General features: G+C 39.8%; 1 long non-coding RNA gene across 1 annotated transcript; it reads left to right on the top strand.

Moving 5' to 3' along the window:
- The first annotated feature begins 4888 nt into the window (after positions 1-4888).
- On the top strand, positions 4889-9741 carry LOC145436141 (uncharacterized). The gene is made up of 4 exons (XR_013914188.1): positions 4889-5038; positions 6317-6804; positions 8483-8662; positions 9555-9741. It is a non-coding gene; the product is annotated as an uncharacterized LOC145436141 (long non-coding RNA).
- The last annotated feature ends 7356 nt before the right edge of the window (positions 9742-17097 follow it).

The following is a 17097-nucleotide window of genomic DNA, read 5'->3' as shown; positions in this document are numbered from 1 at the left end:
CTGAAATTATATTGGTAATTTCATTGCTTTCGGTGACCAGTTAATAAATGCTACATGTCAACAATTCTTGCGACGATTCTGAAGACTTCATGTTATTTGAATAATAGTTTCCTATTCGCATTTTTCGCGCCTCATCCATAATTATCATTCCTATTCGTTCCAGCCATATTCGTCATCACTGTAACTCCGATTTTCGTCATCGCTGGGTAGCAAAACATATTCTACTAGGTTTGGCTGTTGTATAGTTTCTTGGTGGAGTGTGGGGATATCAGTATGGACAGTCGGAGCATTTTGGTTTTCCGTGGCATCGGAGTTGTCTATATACCTTCCTACGGACGGCACGCTTTGGGATTGCATTGCATTAGCAGTAGAGTGAATTCCAAAATCACGGAATTCAGCTGATCTTGTAAGCAGTGACGGAGCGCTGTACGCGCCTAGACCGATATTGGAGGATTGCTTACCTGGATGTTGCTGCGAGGTAGGTAAAATTTTGCATTCGAACATAATCTTTTCAATTCTGTGATCTTCCAGATCCATCTCCTTCAGGTATTGTCGTAGCGGTGTTTTTGTCGTTTCATTACCTGGTAGCTCTTTATATATTGCCAATTCTTTCTCATCTTCTTCTCGACACAAAGCCTTTGCAGCAGCGAATTTATGAGGTCCACTCAAACATTCTTTCGAGAAAGCGTAATATAGGATTGATCGTTTAGAATGGTCACTACGCGATCTATTCTCAATATCATCAAGATTTATGCTTTCTTTCACGCCGGATAAATGAATGACGTCTGCATCGTCACAATTTTTGAACATGTGGACGATCAACTCATTTGAAACCCCTTTCTTTTGCTTCAATTTAACAATGAAATTTTTTATGTCTTGGCAAACATTAGCGTTCATTGAGTACTGGGCGGATTTCACTGCGTGGATGGACATTTTTATCCTAAGTTGACTATCATCAAGAAAAATCTCATACAGCGCGGATATTACTTCCGACGTGTCTCCAAATAATTTTGATTTAATCCTGATAAGTTCGTGGTCTTCATTTTCGCAGATACTTTTCATATTTTTGGCGAGTTCATCTTTGAATGTCGACGAATGGATGTGTAGGACGATTTCCTTGAACAAACCAGACTGGCTTGGACTGGCGCTCTCCCAAAACTTCACGAGCAAAGCGACTGATTGCCTGCGATCATTAGTACATATCACGTCCAGACCTATGTCGTCGCATGTGTTACAAATATTGTCAGCCCATGTAGTCAGATATAACTGCAAACTTAATGTCGCCATGTACACTCCAAAGAATGCTAACATCGTTTCATTGTAGTTTGATGAGCAAACAAATTCTTTGAATGGTATTCTAGATTTTCCATTCGTTCTACAGGTCACACCTTTGCTCAGTTGTTCGTTAACCATCATATACCAAACAAATAACACGGCTAATATCACCAGGAAAATGGTTATAAATATCCTGAGGAGGTCGGTGCGTCTCAGATACCAGTAGAATATAGAACGATCAGGAATATGATATGCAAACAAACGAATGACGTCTCGAACAGCTTTATGCGCCTTTGCATTATAGCCTGGTTGCTTTATTTCGCTCTCCAATTCTTCCCGTACGTTTTCGTCGAATAAATGTTCACCTCGTCTGCCATATAATGGTGTAGAACACAATTTAGTTATATCGTCCTTCGACAGACCTAGTTCGACAATTTTGTTATTTGCAGCGCTGTAAGTTCTTATTCCCTCTTTGACATTCTTGAAATGAAGCCAAAATGATGATACTAATAGTATCCAAATATCCATTCCTAACATGATGCTGGCAGCATATCTTTGAAACCACAGTTTCTCATCGGTGGCACATTGCGAATTGACATAGGCAGTTTGCGGACCTGATAATTTCCCGTGGGCGATCTCGGTGCAATTGAGCGATTGATTTTTCCACGTTGTGGAATCAGTTACTGGAACGCAGTGAAGATCGACTCCGTTCAACGTCATGTAGAATGAATACAAGCTGGTAACGAGGCTTCCAGCAAACACATACCCGCGATATTTTTCCCACACTGGATTCAGGTTCAGCTCACCCAGCAAGTTGGTAGATACCATGTCACTGACAGTGAGGGCAGACATGCTTTTTCAAACCAAAAGCAAGAAGACCTTAGTAAATACGCAACTGTAAGTTGATAGAAATTTTTCTGGATGAACATTCTAGCGATCCTCCATGGACATGATTTAAATTCACACAATATATAAAGAATAAATGAATTTCAGAGTGCACATACACAATATATAGCGGAACCAATTCCAAAAAAACACAGCAGTATAAGGGGTAAACGATGTCTTTCAAATATAGTCTATATCCCAGCAAACACAAAACCGTAAAAGGATCATCCGGGATCATCTCGATTAGGTTCTGATTTTCTAAGTGTCGAGGGAATGTCTAAAATACGTAGTAGGATGGTCTTGTGGTTATATTCAATCAGAATAAATTCATAATCGGTGTTGTTCCATCTCATGCATTAGGCTTCGTTATATCCGGTAGTTAACCTAATAATGCAAATTTTCTATCTCTCGCTGGTATGACTAAAATACGTAGAAAGGATGACTTTGTCGGTACATTCAATCACGATGAATTCCTATCCGGTTTTGTTCGATCTCATGCGGTAGCTTCGTTCTATCCATTAGAAAACAATGTTCTCCCTTCGTTTTATTGCGTGAGGATGTCACAGGTGTTGTATATTCGTGTTGTTGCTCTAAGGTCGAACAGTTTTGTTTTCTTCTGATATATATGATCTTCATTATATATATATTCGCTCTTTCGGTAATCTCGCATGTTCAACGAGTATGGCTAATAGTTTTATTCAGAGAATAACTAAATAAGTGAGATGCAGAGATGGGCGGATTCCAGATTTTGGGAATCCGTATCCGTCCTGATCCGACAGTCAAATAGGATTTCGGAGTCCGACAGTTGAGCAACAAAATTAGGATCCGAAAAAATCCTGCTATTGCTTTAGTGCTATTTCACATTAAATATAGCCTGCAAAACGGATATGAATATTATAATCAACAAATTAGTATCAAGTAATGCCTTACAAGGGTTTATTTATATCACATTTCGAATCAATAATGTTAGGTACGGTATATATCTTGAATATAAATGCGAGTAGTAGTAACTAGGCAGGGGAAATGAGCTAAAAAGACTGTGAGAACAGAGAAAGCAATATTAGTTGCTATACGGAGAGGGTAAACATAGTAACTCAGGCATGCCATGATGCCAACAACAAAATCAGATATTGTGCAAGTGACTTGGCCAAGACAACTAGGCCAATAGTACTACTGAAGAATGGAGCTAAATTTTCACAGAACAAACATGTATCAAATAAAATGGATGAATCAATCTAAATGATCACTTGAGTTGATAGAGCAGCAATGAATAGGAAATATATATAATATTATATACTCAGCATGATGATGTGCACAATCAATCAGAGAGTACCGGTGGTACTTCAGTTCTAGTGTGTTTCCGAAATCATAAACATGACCAATTGACCATGCCAGCATATATTCATACATTACCACACCACACAATCATTCCAAATGACATCAGAAATCAGAATCACCATGAGCTACCTCTGCATTCTGCAACAACACCGATACCTCGCTTTTCTGTCCTCCTGACAACTGGTATCAGGTACCCTAATGGCTGATGAACAGGAAGTATAAGAATCAACATCTAAGGAACAACTGAATTCGAAAACAAACACTTCTGCAGCTCGCTTGCTGGAGCCTGCCTTCGTCCTCAATCCTCATCTCATCCAGCAGTAATCTTTTCATTGCAGAAACTTTACTTATGTTGCTTACGCATTTCAACGACGTGACCGGTAGCAGCGGCTTCAACGTTGTCATTTATTGTCGGAACCAGCCTGGGCTTGATCCATAGCAATGAATGCATTTAACTACGGAAATAATATCGAAGCAGCTTTTTTCATTGAATATGAGATATCTGGAACCTTTATCACCCAATATTTTTTATGAATATCAAATCCTGTTTAAATCCGGCTCATAAGGCAGTTTCAGAATCCGGCTCCGATCCGGCCACAGTAAAATTCATCAAAATCCTGCTCCGGCTCCGGCTCCTGAACCGGACTGTGGCCATCTCTGGTGAGATGTTGTACGTTTAGGAATATGATTATCGATGCGTGACTTCTAGAATATTTCGGCGATTCAAATTTTACGTCAACGCGCCGGACAAAGATTTGACGCGCAACAGGTCGCAGCCAGACAGAGTTCGCTCTTTCTGTATGGTAAATGCCGTAAATATATAGGAATTGTGACTGACTGAGGTAGCGGGTTAAAGGTATATACGCAGTAGCATATAGCTTATGGGGTATTTCGAATTGCCTGTAGTATATGTCGCCTAGAGCTGTTTGACTTTCTGCAAACAGGTGTAGACAACTATAGAAAAGTTTCAGCTTTTCCAGGCTAGAATTAGAGCTAAACCGTTTTTTCCGAATTAGATTACAATTATATTGCTGGCATTTCGCTCTAATTTAGTGAAATTAGACCACTATAATTATCTAGTTGTCCAAGTCGCTTCAAACATCTGAATTACCGGTACCTATACCTACGGTATATCATAATATTTATGCTTGAATTTTCTAGGTATATAAGTCATATGGATACATACTTGTAGAACACTGATTCGTGATTTTATAAAAGTTGGTGCAAGAATGGACATTTTCAACATGATGTTGATTAATGGAGCAAAATTTGATATTTGAGTGCAATTATACCTCGAATCCAGTGACAAGATTATTAATCGTTGAAACCAAACGCAGCTTGTTTATGTTGGCCCAGAGAATTTGGCTAGCCATACCATATTGATAGAATATGGTCACAGTAAGATAGTATTTTGGGCTAATTTACATGAACTTTCCAACATTTGATTTGATATGTCCGCTAAAACAGCTGTTATTCTGCTTTCGAATAAGACCTAAATTGCTGATTTCAATGGTAACTGTGTTTGTCAAAGGCTGTAAAGGTAATTTCTTTTCCATGTTAGATGTTTGTTTGTTTGTTTGTGGTGTTCATGGTGGTGGTTCGACTACACTGGTCATTTTACACCAGGCCGGTTCTTATTAATATCATTCCGTTTCTGCCCGATTACCAGTGAACTCGGCACTTAGTGAATTCGGCCGCACAAACTCGGCACTTGGTGAATTCGGCCGTGGTAGATCTCGTAGCAGTACCAGTCACCATGATTGGTTATTGGAATGTTTGCCGGTGAACTTGGCACTTTGAGTGGTTGTCAATGTTGTACGGGGGTCAGGGCATGCGTAGATCACACAGTCACGGCGTGATTAGATCACAGATTGCGTAATCGCGGGAAATAATGCGACGCTCTTCACTTGGTGAACTCGGCCCTTGGAGGAATTGGCACTAGAACACCTTCGCATTAGAAATGCATTTAATATGAATGAAGAGTATCAAAAAGGAAATTTGAACGTTTCGTGGCTCGCGGTAGATCTCGAAATCTTGGGATCCTTCAACCCTGTTATCGAGACACCCTAACCCTAGAGTGGAATCGTCTCTCCAAAGGCAAAAAATAATTTATTTTGACGTGATCATGCGAAACATTTGTTGATGAGGAACACTGGCTTGTCGTGATCGATAAACGAAGAAGCGCCGCTTGATCTTCCACAGTTTCGATCTCACATACAACGCCAAGATCCATCTTCTTAAAACTTACACGACACAGGCCCGTCACTCACGCCATCGATTCCAAGCAGACCGCGCGTGGTCGGTATATGAGCGCTGCGTTATTTCCCGCGGCTACGCAATCCGTGATCTAATCACGCCGTGACTGCGTGATCTACGGATGCCCTGACCTCCTTACAAGATTGACGAATCACTTGATAATACTATTATTTGTTTAATAATTCATATTAATAGCTGTTAATACACTTCATTACAAAATTTCCCGAGGGCCGAATTCACCAAGTGCCTAGTTCATCGGCAACCATCTGCCCACTTATAGCACGGCCCACTCCTAGGCTTTTTAAGACATGGCTATGCGGATCAGATGGCGAGGAGGAGCCTAGATAAACGGCCAACACTTCGGTAGGAATTATGGAGTTGACGTGTCAGGCTCGAACCCGCATTTCATTGGTGTTTAGCTATAATGGAACGTACCACTACGTTACCTTGCCATACCTTGTAAAATGGGACCGTAGCATTTGGCATTTCGTGTGGCAATTGACTTTTGTGTGGAAAATTGTGTTCGTTTTAAAACTTATCCGAAACTTTTATTCCGCCATAGATTGTATATGATAAAACGAAGCCACTCACCACAAAGGAGGATTTAAAGAAGTTTGATGACATATTGAATGAAAGCAAAAGCCTTTGCAAGAGATGTGGTATGTTGAATCTGTTTTGTTATTTTCAAATGCTTGCCGATAGCAGACGGTATATATAAACGTAAGATGTGGAAGCTATCAAGGTGTTATGTTTATTATTTTTAGAAATTCAGTCAGTCAAAGTGGACGATCGTATTGCTTGGATTATATTTAGGCTTATTTTAGCATCTTTGAGATGCAACTCTGAACGTGGACGGTCATGAACAGTCAACTAATTCTGTTCCTATATTGACATATCAGACATTTGCACTCGTACCGTTGGCGGTGACAATATTGGTCAGTCAGCAAAAAGCATCATGAAGAGGGTTGCCAGTCTGGTGAAATTATAGCAGAGTCGGAAAGAATGGGAAATACGCTTTCATCAACCTCCATTTGAACAAGATCACATATAGTAAGAGACATTCATGATATGCTGCAAATGTCACTGTGTTCTTTGTCTAGTCACCCCACTCATGTAACTATTGAGGCTTCATGCCAGGGTTGTAACCAAGTCACAAGGCTCGGAGTCGCAAGTCAATCTCACTTTTATAGTTTTGACTCAAGTCATTTTCAATTCACCACCGAGTCAAGTCCGAGTCCAAGTCAGCGAGCAGAGGGCCGAGTCCGAGTTATGGTATTATGACTCGAGCCAGAGTCATTGTGTTAGCTGCTCAGTTTCCAATTTAAGTCTTGTTAAACCAACTTTTTATATATTTTTGTGATATCGAGTGGGTCGCATTTATAATATACCAGTGGGCCGCATTTTCAAATACCAGTATCAATAGACGAAATCCCAATAGCGATTTGCTGTACAGTGGGCGGCATTTTCAAATACCAGTATCAATAGACGAAATCCCAATAGCGATTTGCTGTACTATTCTTTGAAATAATCATGAAATGTCGGTCTTGGCTGTCTGAGTCTCGAGTCATGCGCAATGAGTCGAGTCATTTCAGTACTTTGAGAAGATGACCTGAGTCAAGTCGAGTCAACAGAAAATCCTGACTCGAGTCTTACAACCCTGCTTCATGCAATGAGCATTTACTTTGAAGATAAATAGTAATTAAATAACTGGTTGGTGGTACAAAATTTTAATACTGCTTTCAAAAGTACCTTCATGATAAACGTTATTGAAACCCGAAGAACTTTTCGCGTGCCTATTAAAGAGCTACCGGCACGATAAAGGAAGCAAAACAGAGTTGAATTCTAAACCAGATGGAGAATTATGACGCATTAATGTCGAATTTAGAAATAACATCAATGGAGCCAGAACACAGCAACAATGCAGTGCATAACAACGGTTGCGTAAAACAGTATGACAGCGTGACACAATTCTTTAATTATTTATTATAGTGGTGCCCACCGTAAATACTGTTTTATTAAAATCCGAATTTTTCGATGGCAATAACTCCGCTTCCACTTGTTTGAATCGAATCAAATTTGATGAACATCGTTTCTATACATAACCTAACACTTTCATGGGGTGGACAGAAAATTCTCAAATTTTTTCTATTTATTTTTAAATAATAAATAGAAACTTTCTTTTCCTGTAGCAATGCGGCTACTGGTTGGAATTGAACCAAATTTGGTGTGTAGGCTTGAATTAGGTAACCTAACAATTTTATCAAGTAGCCAGAACGATTTCAGAAATAAAGTCATTTTTTAAGAGCCATGTCAGAAACGTTTTAGGGTAGGCCTACTCACATGTCTCGCAGCGTTCTCTACATAATTGTCAATTGCGATACAAACTGTTCGCTTGTATTGGTTAAGCCATCCAACTTCGAATTGTAAAATGTTGGGAGTCTTGATATCAAATTTTTGAAAGGTGCAATTTGAGAAGATTTCGGAATCTGTCAAATTATACAAAAACATTTAGCAAATTCTTTGACATATTTCATCCATTTGGGACTCGATCAACGTAAAAGAATTAGTAATTATTTTATACAATATATTGTATTTGTAGTTGAAGTATAGTAATAATTCTTATGGTTACCGCACTTGTAACGATTCACGGCCATAACTGGAATAATTAGAATGATGTAACTTTCAAATTGTCATGCATTTTGCAACAACATTGTTCTCAATTTTCAAGGTGCTGACCATTGGAGGAAGAATCACCCTTAAGCCGGGAATTCACGATTCGTAAACGCGGCCGACTGTTTCTCTCCTCAAGAGGAAGGAAGAGAAAAAGGGAGCAGAAATAGCAAGAGTGTGACAAGTCGCGTCCATTCGCTTTAATGCGTATTTCCATCCGCGAAGCGCGAAGTAGTAGGTGAGAAAACTAATGGGCGCTTGGTTAGCACTTTATAAGGTTGACTCCAGCACTGTATTCGCTAAATGTTGCGGTGAAATAGGGGTGGTGTCATTTGGTATCAATATTGACTATTAAAAGACCATTTGTTAGTGGTCATGGATTTGTTCGGCCAGTATGCAGTAATTTCTGATGGTCACTTCCCGGGCTTCTGTTCTCTAACCCCTCATGATTGTTATTCTGCTTCTAGTAAGACTGTCGATTCTAATGTTTTATCGTATCATTTGTCGGAGGTTTCGCTCGCTTTTTCTACTACGTTTTGCTCTCTGCTAGGTCAATTACTGGCTGAGTATCACTACAGCCAAAGAAACTGCACTAATTCTGATTTTAATGTCTTGCTGGTTATCTTGCTGTCAATTCTAATAATTTGTTAATGTCTATACCAGTGCCGCCACTCAAATGTTTTGTTCGCTGTACACAATATTGTTAGGTCTTCAGCTTTCCAGGCAGAGTATCATTCCACTTTCTAGACTTGAGTATGTATCTCTCCAACTAGCTGCCAAATAACTGATTCATTTGGATTGTTGAATTGATCATTTTTGACAGAATGTGAAGAAATTTTAGTCAAGAATTCTTTTGTGTTAGTGGCTGTTTTCAAAGATAGCTGAAGTAGTCATCGTTGATCTTGATAATCAAGTAGAAGTGGCGATTGAAGTCAGTTCTCTAGTCATATAATAATAAAAAATATAATAATAAAAACTTGAAAACTTGAGTGGAAATGGTCCAGAATCAAATCCATTTTAGTAAGTATGGGTGAAAAAAATGCAGGAGTCATTCGTTACTCGCTACCTCTGCCATTTTCGCAGTACGAATGTCTTAGCTAATAATCGTCATTTTCATTTTATTTCTACAGGGTGTTGAAAAGAAAACGCCAGAGGGATTATCATCATCAGACGATGAAACCTTCTGATTACTGACTGTTCTCATAGTTTCATTCATTGCTACTTGGCCCTACAAGTAATTTCGTTCGTTTCATTTTTTACACCGGCATTATTTACTTGCCAATTCGTTTTGAATTAAATTACCGCAAATGTGATTAATATGTAGTAGATAATGTGGTGTGTGTGTGTGTAGGCAGCCGTGATCAGGTTATGCCCAGTGGTAGAAAACAGGTTATTATATCAGGATGTTCTTTTAATGTAGGATCTACATTCTACTCACCATGTTTAAAGGCTGTAGCATCTGCATAATATTTACATTATTGAAGGACATGGAAAAGACATTGAATTGAGTCGACACAAAATCCCCCTTTCTACGACCTGCCGAGATCTAATATCTACTATATCTGGCTCGGCTTTCTACATCTTTGGTCTGTACTGTGTTTACTGGGATAGGATATACGTCAAAAATATTTCAGAATTATTAAGTTCTCCTCTCTCTATATATAGGCCTAATCAAATACAAAAATATATAAGTCAACCAGACAACCGTGTCGGTATCCCAGCAAGGCAAAGCTCTTGCAATATATATTTCTGTCGAGAGTAAAATTTCAGGTCTATATAGGAGGCAGACTACATATTTACTTCCAGACATATTCCGAATATAATCCCGTCAGGCACAACTCATAGCAGCGAGAAAATATCGAACGTCTATTTGAATGCGAAATCGGCGGTTTCTGACTGGTACGAGTATCTCGCTGTAGCAGAAACTAGTACGGCATTCCATGATATTTCTCCAACATTAGATCCAGGTTCAGTTCACTCAATAAACTGGTAGATACCAAGTCAGTGACTGTCAGGGCAGACATTTCCTGGCGAAAATTCCTAGATAAATACGGTACTGTATTACGAAGAAAGGAAAGGAAAGGAGAGGACGTAGTTTATATTTGTCCTTGATGTTTTTGCGGTATATACACCGACCCATGATACACATCACTGTGCAATTGGATTGACATTGGCAATTGAAAATATAGGGTAAATATAGCTCATTTGACGAGATATCTGTACTATTGATGTTGAACCGACTATTTTGCTCGTTCCAACCATCCCATATCTATATACGGCTATATATCCGGTGGTATTTGTCCGCAGGGCCATACAACATGTTTTTTGAAAAGTATTGTCAGAATTATGATATAATTTTACAACTTGAAAAAAATCTAAAGGCCTTTATTTAAAACACTGTTTGAAACAGGTTTTAAACAAAGTGTTTTGAAACACCGTTTCTTTTGAATGCAACCCTAAGTGTTACATTCAGCTTGTAATAGTTTGGTGCACTCCTCGAGATCAAAAAAGTCGGTCTTTGAAGTTTACACACTACATCAGGGGCAAACTACGGCCCGCGGGCCGCATGCGGCCCGCCAAACCGTTCTGTGCGGCCCGCGAGAGTCTAAAGAACCTTGTTAAAAATATTGATAAAATGCGTACCAAATGTCGAATTATTGCAGGCTCTTGAATAAACTTTTTCTTAGCATATTCCGCCATGATATTTTTAAGGCAGTGGTCCTCAAACTGAGGGCGCACCTCACTTGGGGGCGTGAAAGCATCTGAAAGGGGGCCCGAAACTGAGCTCAACTGTAAAACTTTTCGCGCTCAGCGCGATTTACATCTCATCCGTCATTATTTCCTAGTATTTAGTCTGAATTTCTTATTTATGCCATCAAACATTTTTCATGCCATCAAACTATCAGCTCACGCAGTTTGAAAGGTTTCATCTGCTAAATATCGCAGGAATCCTAAACGAGATTGACATAATTCGGATCACGAGTGTGATTTAAAATCGGCCACTCGAGTTTTAATTATTTCAGTGATGTGATAGAAAAGACGATTCGCGCGTGTCTTAGGTAGATTCGTACTCTGTATGCGTTGAATTAGGGTATTTATATTTTATCTACACACAGTAGAAGCGTGTTTGAACCTAACATGGTTATGACGCTCTCAGATCGCTGCTCAGAGTTTTAAATTTCAATCCTGTTCTAAGAATCGGGACAACCGACTTTCATCGCTATAGTTTCGACAAATTGGTTATTTAGGCCGACCAGCCTATGAAATCTCGCCACTGTTAAAACGCGTGTACGATATCATCAAAGGAATGAGTGGATTGTTGTAAATAAGCAGATATATTATCTCCATGTCCTCACTATATAACCAAATACCAATATTGCGTTTTGGTTTATAGTCCCAATTTTATCTAGTGCGGCCCGCGAATGAATTTAGATGTTGAATGCGGCCCGCGAGCTCAAAAGTTTGCCCACCCCTGCACTACATATATGACATCTTGTGCATTTCCGAATAAACGTAGTTTTATCTGAATAAGTTGGTAGTCTTTATATTGGCAGATGGTTTCGATGTTGTCAGCGAGTTATTTTTTTCTTTCCGACGAATAGAGGTGGTTGTCGGTATATTTCAGTAAACCTGACTGAGATGAACTTGCACTTTCCCAAAACTCATCAAACAGACGCAATGCAGTGCCCTCTGAAGGATCGCATTGTCTACAAGAACAAGAAAACGTGATATACACACACATTAAAATATCCTTAAATGACTCATCACACTATTAACATTTAAAATTTCCATATATAATAATTATGATCTATGCTGGAAACAGATGAGCTCATTGAATGGGATTTCAGCACTTTTCGTCACCCTGCATACACACTACACAGTCTTTCATCTAAGGATCGGGAAGTGCACCCGCCCAAACCGCGACGCCAAAAGCAGCCCCATAAATAATATTAAAGCCATGTTTCGTAGAAGATACTATGCAAGTATGGTAGACTTTGACGCAGAAGTGCATGAATTCTCGGACTGCTTTGTCTGATTTTCAGTGGCGGCTCGTGACAATATCGGGTGGTGGGGCCAGGGCTGCAAGCGACTTTTTATTAAGATGACGTCACAATGGCGTTTTCCAACGTAAACAAGTAACTTAATGATGGTACGGTAACATGAATTTGCCGGCAACAGTGATTTTAACGTATGTGCCACGAGAGGTTTGCTGGTGAGTTGTGACTTGAAGTGTGGTAACTGCGTAAACGGCGTACGGAACTAAGATTCAACAGTCAACACGGTTCATGTTCGCACTAGACCTGGAAATGACTATAACTCGAGAGATAACGTAAGCCTAACTGGAAAGGTCAACGACTTCGGACAGATACGCCATTGTTATCTCATAGACTAGGCCTGTCATATTGAATCCAAAACATCATTCTGAAGAACTAAGAATAGCAGCCTCGGAAATTCGGTCAGCATAGGAAATTTTGGCCTTGAAACTGGAGACTGTAACACGACACATACCGCTTTATTACTGTCTATACTCATTACGTCTGCTGCGAATTCGCCTTTGGAAACAATATTACCGAATAAATACGTGGATGGAAGCTTTAAACTTAGTACACTGTTACATGACATCATCGAGAAGTGGTCTCATGGCCCTTTTCGGTATGGTACACTGTCAAAATTAATGCGAACAGACCAACACCGCAAAATTTACTGAGGAATAGGCTGATCAAGTGATCAGCTGTTAGCCGCCATCGAAAACGAAATAGCTATCGCGGTTGACAGCAGGGGGTTGTGAGCAAATGGCTTGAAGGCCACAATTTCACGGTGAAATTGACATTGGAGAATATAATATCAAAGTAAATATTTGAATGCAAACTGAGAATGATATCATCATCTCAGTTAACGTTACCGCAGATACACCGGCTTTTGCGTGAAATCCGCAGATGCGTTGTATGCTAAAGTGTCAGATCGGAGCACATCTCTACCATACTCGACCTTGATAACGAAATTACTGCCCTAATAACTGAGCGTCAACCTTGAGACTTGGCGCAGCGTTCGATACTAAAACCAAGACATACCGCGCAAAAGCTTATGACGGATCTAGGTAAGGAGCATCGTTGAAATCAATAGATACCAATACCGGCTTTGCGTATAATCTGTTAGCGATGAATGACGAGTCAGCTCTCATTCGATTTAGGAAACGAAATTACCACTAACACAGTTCAGTGACAAACTTAAAACTTGGTACAGCGTTCGATACTTGCCGTGCCAAATTTCATAACCGATCTCAGTATTGAACATCGTCAAAATCAATGGATACCAATACCGGCTTTTGAGTAAGATCTGTTTGCGATACATGACGGATCAGCACACATTCAACTTCGGAAACGGAATTACTACCCTAAACTTTAAGTAGAAACACTGAAACTTGAGGCAGTGTTAAATACCACCAACACGACATGACATACCAAGTTTCAAGAGTTTTCATGGTGTGAAACAGCATCAAAATCGACCTATACCAGCAACGGTCGACTAAACGCATATTACGGTAATCGAGTTCAGATATATATACGATTGTTACATCACACCTTAGGGGCGACCAGGCATGTTCGCCCCGCTTGCTCGGCTATTTTACGAATAGGAGAGAGTAAATCATCGTTTCTTTATTGTGCGCGGCTTTGAGAGAATAGACAGTGAAAGCTTGTTATGAGCGCTACCGGGGCATGCCCCGGCTAGGCATTCGCAAAGCGAAAACACGGAAGAGAATTCGATTTTCGCAGAGACTTCGCTATATATGGGCATTTACAGGCGAAAGGACAAGAAGAATACGATTTTCGCAGTGATTTCGGTATATATAGATTGGTGTGCGTCTATAAATGGTAAAGAATTGTTATTGAACAGAATATTAGGTGGGGCAATGCCCCAGTTGCCCTATAGGACGAGCCGCCACTGCTGATTTTAGTTTATAGCCGTCTTCCTGTACTCGAAAACTGACATATCCGTGGCGTCAGACTCCAATGGCATTGAGCACAACGCCGTGGTTTCGTGTTGTGATAGAACTAGTTGGAGCAACTTATCTCCTGAAAGTTTTTATTTCATCTCTTACAACCTTGACATAAGCAAGAATGACGATACAAATAATATCAAATATATATTACCAACATGATGGCACCGGCGTAGCGTTGCCATCGCACTGTCCCTTCGCCTGCACATTGCGAATTGACAAAATCTGTTTGCGAGCGCAATAATATCCGTTGGCAATATCGGTACAGTTAAGAGACATGCTTTCGTTAATTTCGGAATACCTTACAGGAACGCAGTGAAGATCAACTCCATTGAACGTCATGAAAATGGGAACAAGCTTCATACGATGCTTCTAGTAAAGAAATAACGGCGCCATTTCTTCTATTCCGGATTGAGGTTCAGCTGTCGGGACAGACATATCGAAAGTCACCTATGCTACTACATTATAATGTAAACATTTGACTGTGAATGAAACGTCATAGGTTATGAAATACCATTATCATTCGGTCTTATTGACAGATGTAAACAGTTTGACAACTTGTAGCCGTTTAGTATCGATGTATGGATTGTACGACGCAATGATAACATTTAAATCGTAATCTAATTAGGATGACTGCCGTTGTTAAAACTTGGAAGATTCATCACGAATAAATTTCATTCTGAGTTCGAGAAAATTTATTTCCCCCGGGCAGTTTCGATCCCCCCACCCTCATATGCTTCCACGCCCCCATACGCGATCCCAGTTGGAGAAACACTGACTGTTAACAAGCACTTTCCTCAATCACCACCGAATATAGTTTAAACCTTTGGCCGGCATGCCAACCTATATTTTGCTTCTCATTTGATCAGTCCAGCAAAATAGTTGCCCGCCCTTGCTCTACCAGTCCCTGACGATTACCCCAGATGAGTGTTAGCCGAAATTATTCGGGTTTATTCCCGTATGACTATGCCATTCAATTTCATACAAAAGTTCTTTACCACCTAGTACTATTCGAATCGGACATAATGAAATTTCGTATAACGTGAATCTACGTAGACTTGTGCAACATGTTCTTTGGTGATGAGGACAACATCATTATCCATATAGAGTAGTGGACAGATTTCACGGCGTAAATGTACATTTTTCTTCTGAGTTCACTATCATCGATACTCAAATTGTTACAAGTATAACAAGTGAACAGATTTACACCGAAGTTTCTCTTTCAATTAACAGAAATGATTCCCCTACGGCGGATGAAGCATCTGGCGAGATTTGCCGGTATATTCCGCATTTATTCAAGATCTTTTCAACTTCACCATTCTGGGGATATATATCCTTCAGGTATTGCATCAGCGTTCTTTCTCTGCATTTTCGGTCTCCGTTTTTACTAATGCACGTTTCATATATTTTCAAATTGCTCTCATCTTTACCTCGACACAAAGCTTTTGCAGCAGCAGGCTTACCCTGATCACCTAAATATTCTGTCGAGAAAGCGTAAAACAAAATCGCTTTTCCGTCACGTTATTACGTGATTCATCTTCAATTCGATCGAGTTGTATTTGATTAACAATGGATCGTACCTTTTCAATATCATCTTGGAGGTCATCATCTTGAAGTATAAGGACGATTAATTCATTCATTACTTTGCCGTTTTCATGCATTTTTTTAATGATGTTGGTTTCCATGTTACCAGCAGCTTGTAATAGTTTGGCGTACTCGAGATCCCCCGAAGGTGGTCTTTGAGCAAAGAGTTTACACACTACATCCATAACTTCGGGTGCATTTTCAAATAACCGTACTTTTATCTGAATAAGGTGGTAGTCATTGTGTCGGCAGATGGCTTCAATGTTGTCAGTGAGGGTCTCGTTATATTCCGACGAATAGAGGTGGTTGACGATATATTGCAGTAAACCTGATTGAGATGAACTTGCACTTTCCCAAAACTCAGTTAACAAATTCATTGCAATGTCTTCAGTGGGATCGCCTTGTCTACAATAACTACAAAACGTGATCGACAGACACATTAAAAGAGCCTTAAATGACTTACTACACTTATAACATATATAAATTCCATATACAATCATTATGATCTGAAGAAGTAATGTCCCACAATACAACCCAAGAAACAGTCTTATCGCAATAACCGAATTCTTGATACAGATGAGTTCATTGAACGGAATTTCAGCACTTTCAGTCATTCTGCATACAAAGTCTTTCCTCCAAGGATCAGGAATTGTCACCACCCAAATCGCGACCGCAAAGACAACCGCCATCATTAATATTAGAGCCATGTTTCGTAGAAGATACCATGCGAGTATGCTAGACTTTGGCGCATGATTGGCGCAGAAGCGCATGAATTCGCGGACTGCTTTGTGTGATTTTAGTTCATAGCCGTCTTCCTGTAGTACAGTGGTTCTCAACCTTTTTTACCCGCGGACTCATCTCAAGCTCGCCAGTATACCCGCGGACTCAAGCTATATATAACTGAAAAATATTTTTTTTCTATCCAAGAGAGTGTAATACGGTATCAACAAAAAATGAGCTAAAATTGAGTCAAGGAAGCTTTCTTAAATCTGTCTTTCCACATCTGTCGGCTTTGCAATTCAAGCAACTATTCAGTAATGCAGTCCACATCTCGAGTTCCAATTATATTAGACAACTATAGATTGTTTCTC

The sequence above is a fragment of the Botryllus schlosseri genome, chromosome 3, assembly GCF_051294905.1.
Source record: "Botryllus schlosseri isolate E-star chromosome 3, Bs_hap1, whole genome shotgun sequence".
Taxonomy (NCBI): Eukaryota; Metazoa; Chordata; class Ascidiacea; order Stolidobranchia; family Styelidae; genus Botryllus; species Botryllus schlosseri.
Note: the sequence above shows the minus strand (reverse complement) of the source record. Positions and strands in the feature narration are given on the sequence as shown.